This window comes from Apteryx rowi, unplaced genomic scaffold (genome assembly GCF_003343035.1).
Source record: "Apteryx rowi isolate R43461 unplaced genomic scaffold, aptRow1 scaffold_17, whole genome shotgun sequence".
Lineage (NCBI taxonomy): Eukaryota > Metazoa > Chordata > Aves > Apterygiformes > Apterygidae > Apteryx > Apteryx rowi.
In genome coordinates, this window is record NW_020447974.1 from 4243016 (window position 1) to 4258390 (window position 15375).

Below are 15375 nucleotides of genomic sequence, written 5' to 3' on the forward strand. Positions count from 1 at the left end.
GCATCTAAAAAAAAAAAAAAAAAAAAGTCATATGATTATCATAAGCTAGGACCTGGTGTCTCTGAAGCAGGCACATAGGTACCTCTGCCGCTCCTGTTTGCTTGAGTGTTTACCGAGGCTCTTTCAGAAAAAAAAACTTCTACCCATTCAGCCTGTTCCCTTGAATCCAGTAAAGGTGAACCTTTTCAAAAATATATGAAATATTTTGCTGTTGGCAGGTGTCTAGGATGCAGAAGGCTCCAAAATTGAGACTAACAGGAAAAAATCTTCAGAGGGTGTAATGTTATAGTTGAGCAAAATGGAAACTTTGGATGGGTGAGAAGAAATGTGATGCATGAACTGTCTTTTCATTTGGCTGTTGAGTGCTTAGAATGATAAAAGGAAAGGACAAGAATTGGATGTTCAAGAAGGTTAAGACTGAGTAAAAAGCTAGGTGTCCTTGAAGGGTTTCCGATATTTAGTTAAATTAATGGGAAATAAGTTCTTGAATCTTGTGCCAACTGACTTTCTGCTACCTTTTGTCTTCACTATTGGGAAAGAGTTCCATTTCAGATAACTGCACAAGTAGGTTGTCCTTTTCAGGATATAACCACTTCTTTAGTTTTCGATTGCCTTGCACTGTCTGTTAGTGYCTACTTGGTTTTTCCAAATAAGTATTTTGTGTGTGTCAGTGAGCAGCAGGCATAAGTTATTCATACCAGTTTTGCCTCTTATGGGAAAGGAAACTGTGACTTGTTTCACAAGCAGAATGATTTTGAATGCTTAACTCTTATTTTAAATAGCAGCCTTCTTCCAGTTTGTTTGCTTTCATTATGGAAATGTTTCCTTTTAAGATTGTATTTATGAATTCAAGCAAATGAAACACTTGCTTTGCTTACAAGATTATTCCATAAATTGCTATTGTTTTGCAAGGGTCTGTCTGCACAGCAGGCACAGCTCTGTTAGAGCTTGTGCAAGTGTACCTATGTAGCTTGGGCATTGCCAGCTGTATATAGCTATGGAAGGCATGATAACTTACTGCAGCCTGCAAAACCCMCTCAAGACATAAATAAATGTTTTTAATGACACTTTTGATATTACACTTACCTTTTCAGCAGAATCAAAGATAAAGTTAGGGATGTCTGACCTGCCGGTTGGTTACTGTTATGACTCTGTAACTATTAACTGTAATCTACTCTATCTGAGTAAGCAGAAAAAGCATYAACATAAATTTAAAAATATTTAGCAATAGCTTTCGTATTTTGTTATGGAATATTTTCAAATTGCCTCTCAAATAGCATTTAGATGAAAACTAATCCAGGATGTTGCAAGATCATTTGTAAAGAGCAAATACTCCACTAACTAGCAGAAGAAAATCAAACCAACCTGCAAGAAATGCTTGCAGCAATATCTGAGATCTACTTTCCTTAGTAACAGCTACCAGCAGGAAGAGAATCTAATTGCTTACGTGCCATGAATCTCTAACCATGTTTCTCTGGTTTATTCAGAAAGTAACTTGATGTAGCTGCTTTTCCCCTAGCTTTGTTACACATACATAACAATATGACATAATTTTGGAAAATCTCTGCAAAACATGATGAATAACTTGCTGATGGAGCAAGCCTTGGAAAGATTTAATTGAGAGCTGGCCATTGTATCATTCCATCTTCCATTGCCAGCTTTATTGCTAAATATAATATGTGATTAAAATGAATGCACACAGCTTTTAAAATAAAGACCTTATCTGTATACATTTTCAGTGCATTTTTAACTTTCTAAAAGCCAGGCACTCAACTGATGTGAATTGACTCTATTGATCTTAGTGGAGTCAGGGCACCTTACCTTTGATAATGTACCAAAACACAGTAAGCTTCTGTGTGGTAGTAATTATTACAGAATGATAACTATTCACTGAGCAATCCATCTGATATTCCACTTTGTAGAAAGAACAACAAGAACAGGAGCTAGGTTTCCCTGGAGGAAAATGAAGACCAAGCAGTGGCCACCAAGCCCCTTTCTGTTGTCTCTGGCCACCCTTCATCATCTTGCRTCTTCTTAAGCATCTTCTTGCTTAAAAACCTTTTCTTTTCTCAAGCACTAATAATCTTTGGTGATTAACCATCTTTTTCCACAGTAATTCTTTTCCTTCTTTCAACAAACTTCACTTAAATCTTAACGTAATCTCAACAATTACAATTGTTGAGGGCAGAGACACCAAAGCAGCACAATATTCTTGTACCAAAAAATCTCATTCCAGAATTAGGTCTGAGTAAAATCTCTCAACTCTCTACTAATGCTTAGGAACTAGCTGCTCTTGTTTGAGCTACTAATATTTGGAGTCTTAGTGAGAAATAGAGTGTGTCACTCATTCATGAAGTTAGCTGCTTTGTGGACAAGAAGAGAGAAGCATGCAGCATTTGGATCGTACACTGTACTTCTGATACGAAACCATTTAGAGCAAGGAAGAGTAGCTTTGGCTATAAATGTTTTGGAATGTTTTATTAAATTGAATATGTATTCTAGTAGCAGAGAGGCGCTCGCAAAAATGCATGGACTCCAAGTGTTTGTTGTTTTGGATTGAAACTTTTCTTTATGATTTTGGGTTGGTTAAACATTCACAATTTTATGTCCTTTACATTTCTCCCACTGCATAACAGAACCCTGTGCTTCTTTCTGTGCATAGTGTAGGATTATAAATGCATGGAGAAAGCCATAATAGGTCCACAGGAAGGATGTGAGCACCACAGTTCAAGTACTTTGTGTTCTTCTCGAGCAGYTCTTGCACTAACACAAGAGGAGAGAGATGGGTGAAGTCAGTCGTTGCAATAGATTAAGTTAAGCGACAAGATTCCTCCTGTGAAACACTTGAGATTTTTTATTTTTATTTTAAAGCAGGAAAATTCTTCAGTGCTGTGTGACAACCCTTTAGTTGATCTCTTAGATAAGCAGACTGAAAGGGGTCCATCAACTACTGAGTTTGCTACAGCTAGGCCTGGCATATTGCCATGCCTGAGAAAAATTGTGTGTTTGTGGGAGCAAGGAGTCACCTATTTGTGCAACTGCCTGAGACCCRTGAGGATGGAAGAGCCTCAGCTTTTGCGGAGCGCCTGCTTGTTCTTTGTGTCCACAGACTGGGTGAGGGCAGTAAATGTCTCCAGTGTAAATGAGGAACCGGACATCAGTTTCCTTCACTTACTTCACGCAGGAGGTGAATATGCTGTACTTGGCAATTCTGCGAGTAAAACAGCACTCTTGATTGGAGAGGCATTTCTCAAATACATCTGTCTGAAATTTATTTCATTTATAAACCTAGTGCCAGATACGTATCATTTCCAGATGAGATGACTAAGGTGCAGAAGCTTGCAGATCTGCTAAAAACCTTCCACAGTGTGACTGGGCAGCAGAACTAGAACTGGGAATTCAGGTGACTCTTCTCCTGGCCATGATTGTATCAGCCTAAATTCTGTGGGCAAGTTACCTTGACATCTTGTTCTTCATTAGGGCTTCTCCTTTCTAAATTTGGTTTGGTTCAACATGCTGTGTGGACTTTTCTGTACTTCTTCCTAGTTTTCTTTGGAAGCAGAAATAAAAGTAGAGGAGCATGTGGAGGAGATGATGTGAATGAGCTGGTTTATTTTGTCAGCACTTTTTTTTTTTATGCCTGGTTGGAATTCTCGCATAGCTTGTGATTCATTTCAATTTTTGTTCATACCAGGCTGTCTGTTAAAACTCAGAGTTGAAGTTAGGCAAGGGACTATAGTAGTCTTTGTTGCCTCATGTATAACATAAAGGCAGTAAAGAAAATTGTGATAAGACTTTTTTTTTTAAAGTACCTGTTGTGGTGTTGACACATAATACTTCAGTATTCATAAAATGTTCTGAAATCCTTTCTCAGAGGGTGTTTATAGACCTGCAAAATATTAATCTTTTTTTTACTGCTTGCTGCTAGATCCCTGCTTGCAGGATGCTTACAAAGAAGTTCAATCAACTGTCATTATTTCTGATATGTAAAATCCATGGGAATGAAACTCTTTCTAAAATACACTTTTTAAAGATCAACWGATACGAATCTTATTAGAATATGTAGAAAACCAAGTAAATACATTGTTGTTTGAAAGAGCTTTTTAATTTTTTTTAAATGTTGAGTTTACAGTTAAATACTTTGGTTTGATTTACCAGATCTCACCTGTGCCTGAGGGGTGTAAGACAACCATCCAGGCTGACAGTATTACCAGGCACAGGGTGTTTTTATGAAAAGCTGCTGCCATTTCCACAGGCATAACTCAGGCTTCTTGTGAATTTTCTGCAGAGTTGGAGCCAAAGGAGCTGGGGAAAGGTGGGAAGAATGTGAAATAGAATCTCTTATGTTAAACTCTGCATCGATATGTCTATAAAATGGTAAAACATGCATTTCTCTCACTATGCTATTCTTTACCACTTTGCAGTTTCACTCCTCAAATTTGCTAGTATATATGATTTGCTTCATCAGTGCAGCCCTGAGAAGGAAAATACTGTGTTTAACTTGAGCCAGGCTGGGTAAGTCTGGCCGACTTTAGTGGTGCTTAGACTAATAGTTTACATGCAAGATAAGGCATTTACATGTAAATACCATTTTGATTTAGCTGTATTTCTGAATTTTGTGGTTTACTCATATTCTTAATTGTGTGTGCTTTCTTTGTTTTGTGATGGTTTGCATCTACTGAAAAGTACATAAGGTAAAAATGAATATTGATTTTTATAGTCTCTATTTAATAAACTGAACTGAAGAAGTTTGGGGGGCATTGCTSTTCTACAGCTGTATCATTCCATGATTATAAAATTCTTGCAAATCATGACTAACAGGAGGAAAAAATAGATGCCATGAAGTCGTGTGGTTTGGGCTGTTTGGCAGAGATTTTTCTGTTTCAACAGATGCTGTTTTCCTACAGGAGCTTTATTTATTTAATTATTTATTTTTAATTTAGCCTTCCTCCCCCTCTATTCATCCCTCCTACTTTATTCCCTAATTCACCAGAGATCCAAGTTCTTRACTGTCTTAACTGTCCACTGATTCTTCAGCGGATTTTTTTTTATTGAAACTTCTCATTTTTGTAAAATTCACTGATTTTTGGAATTTGAGGAAGGAAAAAAAACAAAAAGCAAAACTCAATAGTGTTTTCATGTTAGCATTTCTGACAGCCGTATAAAAGGCTTGTCCTTCACCCTTACGAAAGTGGCATGTCTCACTGCTCTCCAGTGAGATTTTTAGATGCATTTTTTTCCCCAGAAAAGCTGCTGTGTAAAAGGCTAATAATAAATAATAATCTACACAGACAGCAAAAATAAACTTTTGTCAAAAGAATCTATAGCCTTTTTAAACCCTGCATTTCCTACATGCTCACAAACACGTTTGCTATCCCCAAGAGGAAAGGGAATTCAGTAATGTTATGCTACTTTTTTGTGAAGTGGCCACAAAGCACAGCTAAAATATGCATCTTCTCAAGTGGAATTACAAATGGGAGTCAGATTGATCATCACCAATTCAGTGCTGGCTTTTTCCCATCTGTGGAGAGCTCTTCCAGAATTTTTCATATGGTTCTTTTGCACTGTAATAAATTAAGTCAGGTAAWGAATAAATCACTCTTGTTTCATTGCTTTCCAAATGATTTACGCTAGTGTCAACTGCTACTCTGGTATATTCTGCCATTTGTTTTGCCGTAGCAAAAATCCTCAGGCTTAGAGATGGGTCTTATGAGTCTCCTTAGCTTCAGTGAAGACTCCATGACAGTCATGTGCACCACTGTCTCCTCTGATGTATTCTGCAGATGTATATTCTGGATGATAACTTGCTCAGAAAAAARAAAAGCACACAAACTTAGATAATGCAAAAAAGATGGCTGTGGAATAAGCAAAAAACATTTGAGAGARGATTTGTACAAAATTATCCCTGGCCTTCTAACTAGGTATGCCCTTATGAAAACAACATTTTGCACTAGTGATTATTTCATAACACATGAAGAAGGGAACGTTCATCTGTCTCATAATTGTAGGGTTCAGGAAAATGGTTTGGAATGGCCACTGTGCACTGCCAGCCTAGGCCCGGTACTGAGAAGAGCTGTAAGAAGGCTGATTGTGCTGAAGAGGCAGACCTAATCACGCTTAAAGAGGGCTTGGCAAGGTCCATGGCAGCTTCGGAAGTTTCCGTACCTTTGCCAGGTCTGAAGGCAGTATAACTCTTTGGCCGGACTTACTGCCTCAGTGCTCTGAGATTTTACTCCTACCTTGTTCGGGGGCGGAAGGGGGAGTGGGAGTGTATTCAAAGACAAAGTCAATCGTGTAAGAGTAGGGCCTGAGATGACAACCCCCCCAGATTTTTGTATGAGTGATAATACCGTTAAGCAGTGGTTTCTGGATGTCTCTAATGTATGTGTTTGACCGTAAGTCCCTATTTTTATTCTTTTACTGCTCCTTTAAATGATGAGTTTATAACAATCCCTGTAATTCCAAGGGCTGATTTCTTTTGCTCAGTGATGCAGATATATCCAGAGCCAACTAGTGCTGTAATACAGTAACAGGTGATGGGCATGCTATGGAGCACATTTGCAGCTAATTATTTTCTGTCTTTCATCTCTTGTCATGGTAGCGGTTACCTTTAGGAGGTCAAGAGAATGGCTCTTTAGAAGAATAAAACCTGGCATTGCTTCGTGGAGTGACTGACAGAAGGAGCTGTGTAAGTGGCAGCTGAAGCTGCACTTCCCCTGGAGACTAGGCACAGTATGTTCATGACAAGTGCTGCTATCACTGGTCTGGGGATTGAAAGCTGATCCTATTTATGAACCCAAGTCTTCTCCTTGTAATGTTGCTGTCATGCAATATGAACAGCTTAGGGAAGGTTATCTTAAATTAACCTTCCCGTATTAAAACAATGTCTAGTCTGTTCCTATCACATCCAACATTGTAAGCATCAAGGCTGGTGAGTAATACAACTGCAGCTGGTGTGAAAGGGAAAGGCTAGAGCAGAAATGTAAAAATGCTGTGGAAAAAATAACATCGCACTTGTATGGGTGCCTTTATAGCAACTGTACTAATTGCATAATGGGATTGCCTTGTTTGCCTAGGAGTGCTCAGTAATAGATGGGGCACTAGTCTGCTGTGTGGAAGATACCCTGCCTTGGCAGGCAGAATGTCATTACCAGTCAGAGCATGCTTTCTGTATCGTCTTGCTTCTGTAAAGGGCAGCGTGAGGCTGCCTCCATGTCTTGTTTCTCTGCCTCCCGTGCTGTCCCATGGGTTTCCTAGAGACCCCTTGACTGTGAGAGGCCCCTCGTTTCCGGGAGCGTGGCAGCGGGGAGAAGTGCATTCCCAGCAGCAGCAGCAATTCCCTGGGTACCAGTGTACTGCCTGCGTAGAAGGCAGCTCAGATTAATCTTGTTAAGCCATTTCTGCTTTAAGCTTCCCTTGTTTTTGTTGTATAAACAGATTTAGCACTGATACTAGCAGTTAGGACTTGAGCAATGTTACTGTCGTGTGATGTGTGATTCACAGCCAGTCAAAAGAGAGAAGTTACCCAGTAACTCTTCCATGTTAACCCAGAAACTATTTCCTCTGGGCAGGCAGGCAAAGGAAAACAGGGGCCAGAAAAGCTGGAATTCAGTGGAATTTGGATATTAGATTTAACCTGCTTTAGAAAGAAAGCACAAGAACAACAAAGGAACAGTTCAGTGAAGAAGAGCGTACCTCCTCCTGATAGTAATGTTAGCGAATTGTCAGACACTGTCCAACGTAGCCATGTGACTGGCATGACTTTGGAGGATATGCACTCTTTTTGCAGCCGATTACGTGGAAGTGTGGTGTATATACAGCCTAATACAGCCTACACAGCCTTATACAGCTATATACAGCTTAGCGTTATGGTTTTAGTACACATAGATTGATGTTTAGGACCAGACCCTCAGTTTGGTAAATTACTGTGGCTTATATGATTTCACTTGAGTCCTGTTTGATTTCTGTCAGAAGAGGATCTGCTTTTTATGCCACTTCCATTTTTTTCTCAACTAAAAAGTGACAGTATCTGGGAATAATGCTAGCTGAGCCTTTTTTCTTCATAGATATGTTACTGGAGAGTGGAAATATAACTGCATGCTTGTGAGCAGTCCTATAAATAGCAAGCTACTGTGCATAAGGAGACTGTCACTGTTGCCAGTTCCATGTTTTTATGACAAATCTTGTGATATCTTGTTTTCTTAAAAAAAAAAACAGGTCTTGTATTTCATCAGAATCTCTGTTTTCATTATAAAAATAATAATTAAAAAAAAAGTTTCCAGCTTGACATTGGCATCAAATTAGAGGAAAAAAAAGAAAATGTTCGCAGCTTCACCATGATGGCAGAAAAAACAAATGCATACAAGAACACTCAAATACAGTATTTTGCTTTAAAAGCAACAAAAAAAAATCCCAAACCACCAAGCAAATGAAAGACCTGTGGTTTTGAAGGACAGACTCTTAATGTCTGTGTTGTGGTCTTTTACTGTAACTGTAAAAGAGACTTTTGTAATACTTTTATAAAGTCTCCCCATCTATTTCCAGTGCAGATAAGCTTCTTGCAAAATCCTTATTTGAAAAGAAAAGATGTTGAATCCTTTGGAAACATTGGTCACTTTATAAAACAAAGAGCTGCTAATAGTTCCTGAACAGATGCCTTTTTCTCTAGATTTAATTCTTGATCTGAGTCTGGATGATCCAAAGCAGAAGGACTGGAGGCTGGCAGTAAATCTGCTACAATCTTGAGCTCCTGTGGGAGAAATATTAGTCGTGATTCTTCCCTCCTGCTGGATGTATGCTGGAGTTATTCCTGCTTTGTATCAGGGTAAATGATCAAAGATCAATTTAAGAAATATACATATATATACATACATATATATATATATATATAAATAAATTTAAGAAATACACACACACACACACATATTTATATAAATCCTTGTATTTTATTTCATAAAGACTTTCTCAAAGTACAAGCCTCCTGTGCCAGCTTGCTTCAGAGCAAACAAGTAAGTCTGTACTATGCTTTTCCTACAGGAGTCTCCAGCCTTCACTTGTGTCAATTGGAGTGCTTAGGCTAAATCTTTGGGGGACTGGGCAAGTGATATAAAATGAGACTGCAGACTGAACTAGAGCTTTTCTTCTTTCACTGGTTCTTATGAATCAGCCTTTCTTCTTTGCTCAGTGGGTAGAGAGACACTTAATGCTTCAGTCTTGCACAACATCATTATCCAGCATTTCAACAAAAAGAAGAGAAATGACAAATTGGTATGTTTGATATTTCAGATGTAAACATCAATTTGAAAGTGAGTATTTCAGATCAGCTTTAATCACCCTGAATAATAATAAAAGGGCAAAAAAAAATCAGTGTGAGCTTTTCACTTTGCTTTTCTTGGCAATAAATGCTGTTGTAAATGCAGCATTAGTCAGGGCCAGAAGAGAAAGATGGTTACTGGATAAACAGGCAAACTTTAGTTTAGAAAGTTGTGCAACCAGAAGTAACAGTATAAGTCATAGGATCACACAGAAGAGAAAATAAGAATTTGGTAGGTTCAAAGGCTTCTTTGCTATAACAAATATTATTTTGGAATGGTTGATGGAGTTGTTTAGAGGAGGTTGCAGAAATAATGATTTCCTGATACTTGTAGATTGAAATACTGGAACTCTTATTAACTTCCAAATGAGAAGATATTTTCCATGACTTGAGCTACATTGGTTTTGCATTATTATCCTCTAGAAAACACTTTTTTAGAATTACAGCAAAGTAAGGGGAATATGTTTTCTGTCCCTCTTATTCTGTGAATTGAAACAAAAAAAATCTTTTGAATCATAGGCATATTTTCAGTGTTTCAAGGCAAAGATGGGGAGTACCCCTATTATGCTGAATTTCCTTTTCCTGTGCTGCTAAGTCAAACCTCTCAGCAGTGGTATTTATTACTTGCTTATAGTGATACTCCCAAAGACCATGCTGCTTTGCCTTTAGAGATATAAAAATAGGGGAGAACACCCCAGGAACTCATCTGGTTATCAAAAAAATACGTTTTCCCCTTCCCTTCAGCCCTGGCAAATGTCTTTCTGAACACTGCATAATTTGCTGTATAATGTTTTTAAAAAGCTAAATGCGTACTTGTGGGAAATGAAATGAATGATTGTGGATTGTGCAGCAGAGGAGGGAACTGATGGCAAAATCTGGGGTGTTTTTTCTATGCTGATTGCTCAGGGATGTATTATAATATCTAATCAGAAGTCATTACTGGTTTATGCAGCATTAACTCAAACAGCCTTCCATACATAGACCCTGTTGTGTCCCTCAGGGCAGGATGGTTCCTCAGTGGACCACGTTCCCGAGATTGACTGACAGGACTGCATCATTCACCTTCACCCACACAGACAATCCGCAAGGTGAGCAAACACTTAACTACCTCATGAGACAAGTCCGAAACTGAGCTTCCACACTCGGCACTTCCTGCTGAAGGAACAACTTTATGTTGTTTGTTTGTTGTTTGAAAGGCTATCTTGGCCTTCTGGAAGGAACACCCGGAGGCAACATATTTCACAGAGAAGTTTTTCCTGATGATAGTTGGTCTCCAGCACAGCGGTATTAATCAGTAATGGAAAGATCTGATTTTGGAATTTCTGTAGATTGTGCTGGGATATTATGATGGCATCAGGTGGGAATGGCTGTGAAGCACTCCTACCACCTGGAGGAACATTCACTGTAAATTCAGGATGTGCCACAAAATGTTTGTCAATTAGCCAAAAGTACTAGAATTCTGGTACAGGGCAAATGGAAGGAGGATGAGGGCTGCTGCTAAGAGAAGATGGGGGTTCAGAAATGGGTCTAATTTTACTGTTGTATATAAAGAGAGTAATAAGTTATTAATTACTTTTCTAAAGGCTGATGTTTTGAAAAGTGAGAAAATCCTTCCCCAACAGCTGTAAGATGCATTTAAATCACCCAGCGGAAGCAATGATCTATATTCATGTAAATGTGTTTTGATGTCCTCTTAGAAGTTTAAATGAAACACCCACATCCAGGAAGCTAGTTAGCTCAAGCAGCAACACAATTGAAATTATTAACAAACTGTGTAGCAGTTCTTTTTCACTTCAGAAGCACTGAACTTTAGCAATTTATATTTGTCTGAGATGAAAGAGGCAAGCTAACAATTCAAGATTCTCCATTTCTACATAGGAGAGACCTTGTATTACAAACTGTTAACTCATTTTTAAGTGCTGTCTTAATTTTTGAATGTGTTAATAGTGAGTAGTTATTCATTCCTCTTGCAGATGATTTGCATCACTCCTTGTTCTATACAAACAGTTTTTCTTTTCATCATAGCACTAGCAACCTCTGTCCACACATAGCCATAGGAAAATGTTGCAGGAGGTAATGGAGTTGCAGCCAGTAGGACTCTGTAGAAATTATTCAAGCAGTAAGAGCAAACATGGCTCTTTCTTCAGCTACTGTAAACTTGTGTAATTCTTTTGAAGTCTTGGTAGCTAACATTAATTAGCTAATGTTGTAACTCCTTTAAATCAGTGAACCTAAACTGATTCATACTGGCTGAGGACCTATGAAAATCAATAGGGGATTTTATTCTTTACACAGTTTTGGATCTTAACCAGCCTGTAGAATTTTACCGCAGGAAAAAGATTTATATTATATCCTATAGGAAGGTTCAAAGGCAAACTCTCCTTTTCCAGTGAGCCCCATTATATTGTTCCAAATAAGTATCAGTGCTTCTATTTGAAATGAAACAAGATCTTCTATTCAAGCTTACATATGTTTATAACATTCTCTTTATAAAGTTTTTAGCAAAAATAAATGGATTGGGGCCCCTGCGGAGTAAGCTTTTTCATGAGGAAAGCTCAGAACAAAATCTACAGCACTCTACTGTATTACGTTGGAAATAAGTGCTGCCTCTGTAGCTTTTATCTAATGCTCAGCGCAGTCTTTACATGTACGTCTGCTCAATTATTGCCCCTTGGAGCAGACAAGTATATGGAATGATCTCATTCTATTGTCAAGATAATTTGTCTTTGGGGATTCTGACCTTCTTCACATTTCAATGACATCATCTTTTTACAGACCGTAAATCACTAATGTTAACTCCTGGCCTTGCTAATAAAACCTGCAGGAATATAGCATGTAATACAACATGCTTATGTTAATATTGTTTAATATGCAACTTATTTTTAACTACTGAAGACAACATTTCAAAGACAGTAGTAAACTGGGATACTCATAGCCTCATTTAATATTCCTAACATGTCCATCATATGCTAACCCATATGGTATGCACATCTAGCTGAGCTGTAACTTACATGTTTTCTTTTAATTCTGTGATCCAGAAGCTTTACTAATGAATCTGAAACACAAAAGCAAAGAGAAACTCTTTTCCACAGTGACTAACTTTTAAATTTAAGAAACATAGCAAGGAATCAAAATGTATAAACTCACAGCAAATGGCAAAAATTTCATTTATAGAAAGGCAGAATTTTACATGAATTGACAAACATAATTTCTGTATTTAACACAACATGTTTTTAATGGAGCTTCTTGAAAATGATTCTTTCAAAATACTCTTGATGGTACATATCTGTTTATTTTATACCTTCATGTTGTCATCTAGAGTACTGCAAGTGCTAAGCGGCTGAAGACTTGCAATTTTTCTGAATCTGAAAAACGGAATTTTCTTGCCATGGCCTATTACTGTCTTGAAGCAAGAAAGCCTTTTGTCTTTGTTGGTCCTTCCATTTGTTGGTCTGCATGAATTTTGCCTTTTGGGCTATATTGCTCTTTTATGTTAGTGGTTTTGAACTGCAGTGCCTAATTAATCCCTCATCTAATCACATTAAAGTCACCAAGCTGATAGTTATACCAGGAATGAAATTGGCTGCAGGAATATTACCAGAAATCACACATGTTGAGATGATATCAGTAAGTGCTTAAAGAGACCAATATAAACTCATATGGCTTTATCATTACAGCTTTTGCAAATCAAAGGTTTGTCTGAAGATGTTTTTCCTATCATTTTTTCATAACTGCAAATATTGGATCTGGAGAGGTTTGAGGAAATAAACATTTTTCTCTTCTGTTTTCAGATCGCTTGCGCATCTGACAGCGTTCTGTGTACAGTCACTTTCGCTGTTTCTCCTGCATATTCAGACAGCTTCCTGTTTGGCTTATATGGCTTTTCACATGCAACAGGAAGAGAAAACTATTCCTAAGAAGATATGATTGCAAGGTACCCATGCTGGGCAGTTTGGGAGCAGGTGGAAGACCACAGAAATTATTTTGGACCTTTTTTAATTGACTTCATTTCAGGCTGACGCATGTCGTTTTTGGCTTATTAACACAATTTACATCCTGCCCTAAACTAAAGGGAAAGTGGACAAAATGGAGTGGTTTGTGGCGTGGACAGCAGTGAAATCCAACTGCAAATAAGATCAGCTTTTTGTCCTCCTATATTCCCTGTTTTCAGTTTGTCTTTTTGCCCATTTTCCTTTATTCCTTTGTTTTCTAGGGAAGCTCCAGAACTGTAGAGCATAAGTCAAAGAGTAGCAAGATTGCATGTTCTTTGCAACCAGCCAGTGTGCACTGTATTGATCAACATACTGGTTTATTTTGCAGCACTCTCCGCAAGCTAAAACTAAACCTGAAGTCATCGTTCTACCCTTTTCATTTTAGTGTCATTCTTTCTGTTTCTTGTTTAAAGTGTTGTTTTCTACTTAAAACAGTCCATGGGAGGTATTTGCCGTTTTAAGCTTTCTTTTTTAAGCTTTTAAAGAGATGTCTATAATAGCCCATCTTTTCCCAAAAAGATTGTAAAGAAAAACCAAGTGAGATTTTCCTCGTAAGTCCAGACATTTCCATTCAGAATTACATTTTTTTCCCATAGATATGTTTAAGTGATCTGTGCAGTTTGTGTTTGTTTTATTTGTGTGCAGAATTAAGTGCTGTGTGCAGTGACTTCTGGGCTTTTTAGAACTCCCAAACAGGAGGCAAATGGGAGAGGAATATTTTGGAAAAAGAACCAAATTGTCGTCTGTGTTCAGCTCTTTGTGTTTTCCAGCTGGTTTTACTTCTAACCTTTAGCATTCCTCATGGGGTACTGATGCAAATCTGCATTCACATTTTTTTTCTTCATATAACACACAAGAGCTAAAGGAAAGCAATAATTTGCAATATTAGGAAGTGTGGCTTAGTGTCCCCATCCCCAGTGTGAACACACACATTTAAATATGAATGAAAGTGGACCAGAACTCCCTTGAAGCTTAAACCATCATGATGCACAGACTGTCTGCTCTGTCTGGTTTAAGTACTGTACTTTTTTTTTTTTCATTGCCAAACAACAGCTACCATATGGGCTGAGCTTCAGCTAGTCAGCTACTAAATTACAAACACTCTTTTGACTGTAAATTGAATAGAAAAGGATGTCAGTTATTGCTTTCCTCCTGTGGCCACACCACAAGAACACCTGCAGTAAAAAAATCTGGCATTCATGCTCTGAAAGGCACCACACGCGTCTGTTGTTAGCCAGAGCAGTATCTAACCTTGGCTTTGCCTGCCCCGCTCCTTTCACAGCGAGAAGATGACAAAGATAAGAGCCTCACTTTTGAATACGTGTTCACACAGAGACCTGTCTGAGCACTCATCCACAGCATTTTGTTTCCACTAAAGGAAGTAAAAATATGCTTAGGAAGATTGCTATCTGTGGTATCCTTTGACTTAGTGGTAGTCTTTGACTTAGGCACGTTTACCATATTTATTTTGAAGTTTGTTTTGGAATTTCACCCGCTTTCTCTGAAAGCCTCAAACTGTGACCAGTTCAGCTCACTTATAGGATTATCTGATTTCCAACCTGAATGCTGGGGGCGGGGGGGGGAATAAATTCTCACTTGTGCAAAGGTAGGCTGGAATTTGACCATTTCTATATCCCTAGGGCAGGTTTGAACTAGAAACCACACTGAAGTGTGCAAAGAGGATTTGAGCAGGGAGAAATTGATGCTGTCTGGAAGCAGTGAACTGGGCAATCTATTAAGGAAGACAGCTGTTAGGCCAAGAGTTTCCTTGTCTCCCAATATGTAATGTGACAGCTGAGCTGGGGAGCAGGCTGTGAGCAAGCCTGCAGCTGCTGCTGTCAAAGGCCTACCAGCCGTTGTAGTTGAGGAAGGCTGGTGCAATTCTCCATCATCTGCTATGTCCATTAACTCTTCCTTTCTTAGATATGTATATGTCRCTATTTAACTAGGTAAAATGTTTGTTCAATCTGTGATTTAAAATTATTAGGGAGAGTGGGTGGTTTAATAATTAGGGAATTTTCTCTTATCTTCTGAAGCCTAAAGCTACATGGCTGGCCAAAGTATTAGTGG

The 15375-nt window shown here is 38.3% G+C and overlaps 1 long non-coding RNA gene across 1 annotated transcript; it reads left to right on the forward strand.

The window, feature by feature from the left end:
• The first annotated feature begins 16 nt into the window (after nt 1-16).
• Nucleotides 17-14586, forward strand: LOC112963505. Its single transcript, XR_003252622.1, has 4 exons — nt 17-4515; nt 6602-6688; nt 10314-10401; nt 13105-14586. It is a non-coding gene; the product is annotated as an uncharacterized LOC112963505 (long non-coding RNA).
• Nucleotides 14587-15375: the final 789 nt, after the last annotated feature.